The sequence below is a fragment of the Zingiber officinale genome, chromosome 6B, assembly GCF_018446385.1.
Source record: "Zingiber officinale cultivar Zhangliang chromosome 6B, Zo_v1.1, whole genome shotgun sequence".
NCBI lineage: Eukaryota > Viridiplantae > Streptophyta > Magnoliopsida > Zingiberales > Zingiberaceae > Zingiber > Zingiber officinale.
The window spans coordinates 38,303,544-38,309,970 of NC_055996.1; positions in this window are offsets into that span (position 1 = coordinate 38,303,544).

Here is a 6,427-nt window from a genome sequence, read left to right on the forward strand (position 1 = left end):
CATCTACATCACTCACATCCCTCTGCATAATTTGTTATATACCCAGTAATCGCCTTTATAGTCCACCCAGTTACGGGTGACGTTTGACGAAACCAAAGTACATAACTCCTTATGTAGGGATCTATGGTGACTTCAGGTCTAAGGACTAGTAGTCATACTAATAGCCACATGAGAAAGTATATGACACTCATATAACAATCCATGATACTTTCTCATGGCTGGTCATTCAGTATACATTCTCTAATGTATACCCATGTGTCAACTTGATATCTCTATATCCATGACTTGTGAGATCAAGTCATCGAGTTGACCTACATGCTAGTCTTATTGCATTAACATTTTCCCTGAATGTTAATACTCGACTAGGAATGATTAAGAGTAGTGTTCCCTATATCATCTCACTATCGGTTCAACTAATCGATTGATATAGGTGAGAACCATCTACTCAAGGACATTATTATACTTAGTTTATTTGGCACCAATACAAGTAAGTATAATAACCAAAATCCAAATGCCTTTATTAATATACAAGAATATGATACAATGAGTCCATGCAATCATCAAATGATTGGCTCTAGGGCTCTAACTAACAAGCGCCACGTCCCTAGCATCCGTCTCTTCGACTTTCGGACAGGATCATATTTGGTGTCGTCTGTGGGAACGTCACCTGCATCCGAGCCGAGAAGATGGAAGACATTGGACAACTAACCACCGTGACACTCACTCAAGACGAGGTGGAGATGCTCATGCAAGCATGGGTAGTTAAAATGATGGAGCAACAACAACAAGCGCAAGCCGATCGGCCAGCACCATAGCCTGCAACATCGATGGCCGATAGGTGAGCGGGGCAAGAAGACCGAGCGAAGCAACTCTCCTTATGGGGGCAGAACCGAAGGCTGACCGGCACCCAGGGGAAGTGTCGCTCGTGCCGATCCCCTTCCATCGAGCTTTGTTCCAAACCCCCTTGAAGATAGCCCAAGTGCATCAAGAGGGGGGATCATCTTCTAACGACGCACCCGTTCGAGATGCACGGAAAGGAAAAGTGCCCCGTCCCCCGAACGGATCAATAGGCAATTCTCAGAGGAGATTTTACAAGACCATATGCCTCAACACTACACCCCGTTGGCAATCGAGATGTACAATGGATCGACCGACCCAGATGATCATTTGGATCGGTTCGACAATGAGGCTACACTACACTAGTACACGGACGGAGTAAAATGTAGAGTCTTTCTCACGACTCTCTCCGAATCGGTGCAGCTCTGGTTCAGAAGGTTGTCGGACGGCTCTATATGAAGCTTCAAACACTTCCGAGCCGCATTCCAGCACCCTTCGCTAACAACAGACGCTACCAGAAGACGAGCGTCAACCTCTTTACCCAGAAACAAGGGCCCAAGGAAGCGCCCCGAGCGTACATCCAACACTTCAACCAAATGGCCATGGACATCCCCTCGATCTCGTCTAAGACCATGATGAATGCCTTCACCCAGGGGCTCACTGAAGGAGACTTCTTTCGGTCACTCATCAGGAAGCTGCCCCGGGACTTCGACCATATACTGAAGAAGGCCAATGAATACATCAACGTGGAAGAGGCTAGGCGGCCAGAAGAAAGGAGGCGTCGACCGAGCACTCGACTATTAGTTAGAGCCCTAGAGCCAATCATATGATGATTGTTGTATGGACTCATTGTATCATATTCTTATGTATATAAAGGCATTTGTTTTTGGTTATTATACTTACTTGTATTGGTGCCAAATAACTAAGTATAATAACATCCTTGAGTAGAAGGTTCTTATTTATATCAATCGATTGGTTGAATCGATAGTGAGATAGTATAGAGAATACTACTCTTAATCATTCCTAGTCAAGTATTAACATTCAGGGACAATGTTAATGCGACGAGACTAGCATGTAGGTCAACTCGATAACTTGATCTCACAAGTCATGGATATGGAGATATCAAGTTGACACATGGGTATGCATTGGAGAATGTATACTGAATGACCCGCCATGAGAAAGTATCATGGATCGTTATATGAGTATCATATACTTTCTCATGTGGCTATTAGTATGACTATTAGTTCTTGGACCTGAAGTCACCATGGTTCCCTACATAAGGAGTTACATACTTTGCCTTCGTCAAACGTCACCCGTAACTGTGTGGACTATAAAGGCGATTACTGGGTATGTAACAAATTATACGGAGGGATGTGAGTGATGTAGATGGGATCTATCCCTCCTATATGACGGGAGTGATATCTTAGTTCTTGATAGAGTGAGACCACTAAGTGCATGACCATGCCCAAATGAGTCGATATGAGATATTGAGCTCATTTGATTAGAGTGAGTTCACTTGGAGTTAAGACATAGATTGATTCGAGAATAGCACAGTCTATGCCTCATTTGATCAATCTAGATATCGTGGATAGAAGGACATTGTCACATATTGTGAGAGTCACAATTAGTAGTCACGAAGGTAATGTTGGATCTCAACATTCTTGCAACTTGGGTATAAATGATGTATTGCTAGATGCCGCTCATTGCTTATGTTTCTAAATAAGATTTAGAAACATTGCCAATGTTGCAAGAACCTATTGGGTCACACACAAAGAACAAGTGAATGGAGATTAGGTTCATATGATGAACCAATTAGATTAGGTTCATGTGATGAATCAAAAAATTAGATTAAGAGTAATCTAATTTAGGTTTTTTGAGTTAGACTCAATTAGGTTGGATTTAACTCACCAAGGAAGATGAGTGATCAAGTTTGACTTGACCATATGGAAGTGGAAATATCAAGTTTGACTTGATGCCACCTTATGAAGGATAACTTATCCTACATGGCATGGCTAGCCAACACATCCTTGCCAAATCATCAAGGGAGAGCAAGATTCCTAGTGTGGTCGGCCATATGAATGGAAGATTCATTGGCCGCCCAAATGAATGCATTAAGATTCATTGAATGCAATTAATTGCATTCCTAGTGTGGCTAGCCACATGAATGGAAGTTTCATTGGCCACCCAAATGAATGCATTAAGATTCATTGAATGCAATTAATTGCATTCCTTGTGTGGCCGGCCATATGAATGGAAGATTCATAGGCATTGAATTAATTCATTCATTTTTGTATCATCTTACTTACTTCTTCCTTGCTCCTTCTCCTCTCTTTGCTGAGAGCTCCAAGCAAGACAAGAAAGTTAGTGAGTTTATCCAAGAAGAAAGGTAGAGTGATAGTCACATAGAAAAAATAAGAGGAGTGTTTGAGATTATATCTTTCTCTTTTCTCCTACCTTTCTTCCAATCCCACCCGAGAGCCCTAGGGAGTGCTAGCACACTTGTGGTGCTCTCTTCTCCATCCTTGAGTGTTAGAGAACACTTCTTATTCGTGTGGATACTACTAGAGGTGTGTACGCTTGAACACACTCAAGATTCGAAGGACCTTGGACGAGCGGGATTTTCGAAGGGCTTCGCTTCAAAGGTATAACACTCACCATGTAGATCTAAAGTAGATCGATCTAGAGTAGGAAATAAGTACAAGAATTTTATTAATTTTTCGCACGGATCCGTGGCTAGCATTCGGGGTTTCCGTAACACAAAAAGTGGTTTTTGCGGCTCGAATTGCTAACATCGACGCCGACCGAGCGTCGACCGTCAAGCAGCCATCAACCACCTAAAGGGCCAAGGGCTGAAGGAGTACGACCGCACCAGGAGACCAGGGTACACGCCGTGCAGCATGTGGCATCCGGGCGGCCCAATGCGTCAAAGGGCAAGGTATGGATGCCTATGTTTTGTTCATTCCACCAGTCGGCGATGCACAATACACGGGACTTCCGAGGACTGACGCCAATTGTCAATCGACCGACCCCCATGGGTATCGCCGTCGCTCCCCATCTCCTGATCGACGAGATCGTCGCCCTCGACCGAGCGACGAGAAGAAAGAAGGGAGCCCAAGCGCCATCACCATCAGTTGAGGTAGGAATTTGATCCCTCTAGGATCCCGGCCGAGCGAAATAGGCTGTTTGCTCGGGAAGAGGAAAACAGGAACAACGCTTCCCGGGGAGAGATAGGTATGATCGCCGGAGGGCCGACCGACGGTGACTCCAACCATGCCAGGAAATCATACGCTCAGCGATTGGAGATCCATGGCATAGGGTGCAGTAAGGAGAAGGCCGAAGGCCTCAAATCAGCTTCGGCCCCAGTGATTTAGAGGGCATCGAAATCCATCACGATGATGCTTTGATCATTCGAGCGATGATCGCCAACTACACCATTCACTAGACCTTCGTCGACATGGGGAGTTCAGTGAATATCATTTTTAAGAAAGTATTTGATCAGCTGTAGATCGATCGCAGTGAGCTACTGCCCATGGCAACCCTGCTTTACGGATTCACAAGCAACGAGGTTTTGCCGATTGGCCAAACAAGATTGGCCATCTCACTAGGAGAAGAGCCGTTGAGGAGGACCCCGACTACTAACTTCATAATAGTTTACGTGCCATCAACTTATAATGTCATCTTGGGTCGACCGACCCTCAATGAGTTCCGAGCAATAGTGTCGACCTATTGCCAGAAGGTGAGGTTCCCAATGGACGATCTGGTGGACGGGTCAAAGGCGACCAACTGGCCGCTCGGCACTGCTATATGGAGATGGTCAAAACTGAGGCCAAAGCAGCTCAGAAGACTTCACGATTAGAGGTAAATGCTATTATTAAAAAACCTCCTACCTTTATATATGAAGAAAAGGAGGAGGTTCAGATCCACCCAAGCCGATCGGAAACCACGACCTTTGTTGCCGCCAACCTGGAGGAAGAGAAGAAGGCAGAGCTGATATCCGCCTCAGACAGAATCATGATGTGTTTGCTTAGTTGCCCGACATCTCCCCTAGTGTGGCCCAGCACGAGCTCCACATCCGACTGGATGCTCGACTGGTCAAACAAAGAAAAAGAGATTTCAGCGCAGAGCAGAACACGATCATCCGGGTGGAGATAGAGAAGCTATTGGAGGTCGTCCACATCAGGGAAGTCCAATTCCTGAGCTGGCTAGCCAATGTTGTGCTAGTCTCCAAGTCAGGCAACAAATGGCGGGTCTGCATCGACTTTCACGATCTCAACACGGCCTGCCCAAAGGATTTCTATCCCCTGCCCAAGATAGATCAAATGGTGGACTCGACGACGGGCTACGAGCTTATCTGCATGCTTGACGCGTATCAAGGATACCACCAAGTGACGCTCGCTCGGGAAGATAAAGAGAAGGTCAGCTTCATTACGGCTGATAGAACATACTGCTACAATGTCATGCCGTTCGGATTGAAGAACGTCGGAGCCACCTATCAGAGGCTAATGAATAAGGTGTTCCGATGGCAGATCGGCCGTAATATAGAGGTATATGTCGATGACATATTGATTAAATCCCTCTGAGCTACTAACCTATGTGCAGATATCGACGAAACCTGCCGGACTCTAAAGACATACAGAATAAAGCTGAACCCGAGTAAGTACCTGTTTGACGCAAAGAGGGGTCACTTCTTGAGCTACATCATCACCGAGCGGGGTATCGAAGCCAATCCAAGCAAAGTCCAAGCTTTGTAGAACCTGTCTCCACCTCAGAATTTGAAGGAAGTTCAAAAGCTGACCAGTCAGATCATGACACTATCCAGGTTCATATCCAACTCGTTCGATCAGAGCTTTCCATTCTTCAAGATACTGCGCCGAGCTACAAAATTCTAATGGGACGCCGAGTGCGACCGGACGCTGGAAGAGCTGAAGGAGTATCTGAACTCATTACCTGTATTAGCTAAGCCAATCATGGGTGAGCCGCTCAGGATCTACTTGTCATCTAATGAACATGCGGTCGAGTTAGCTCTTGTCAGGGAGAACGACCCAGAGCAGCAGCCTGTGTATTTTTTAAGCCACGTATTAAAATATGCTGAGTCACACTACACTGGTCTCGAAAAGTTGGCTTACTCCTTAATACTCGTCACGCGGAGACTTCGCCTGTACTTCCTGGTGTATTCAATAATAGTGATGACCAACAGCGCTTTGGGAAAAGCCCTCAATTCGGAGGCGTCAGGGTGGTTGATCAAATGGATGACCGAGTTGAGCGAGTTTGACATTCAATATCAACCCTGATCAGCGATCAAGGCTCAGGCCTTGGCAGATTTCATAACGGAAGTCTAGAGTGATGAGCCGACCACAACGTGGAGGATATATGTGGACGACTCGTCCACTCGGCAGGGTAGCGGGATCGACATATTGTTTATCTCACCTCGAGAGGATCAGATGCAGCTGTCCGTCCGGCTGGACTACGAGTCACTAATAACGAAGCAGAATATGAGGCGTTGATAGCCGACCTACAGGCAGCTCGGCACGTGGGAGCCATTAAAGTCCTCATCCACTCGAACTCCCAGCTCATCGCCTAGAAATTATTC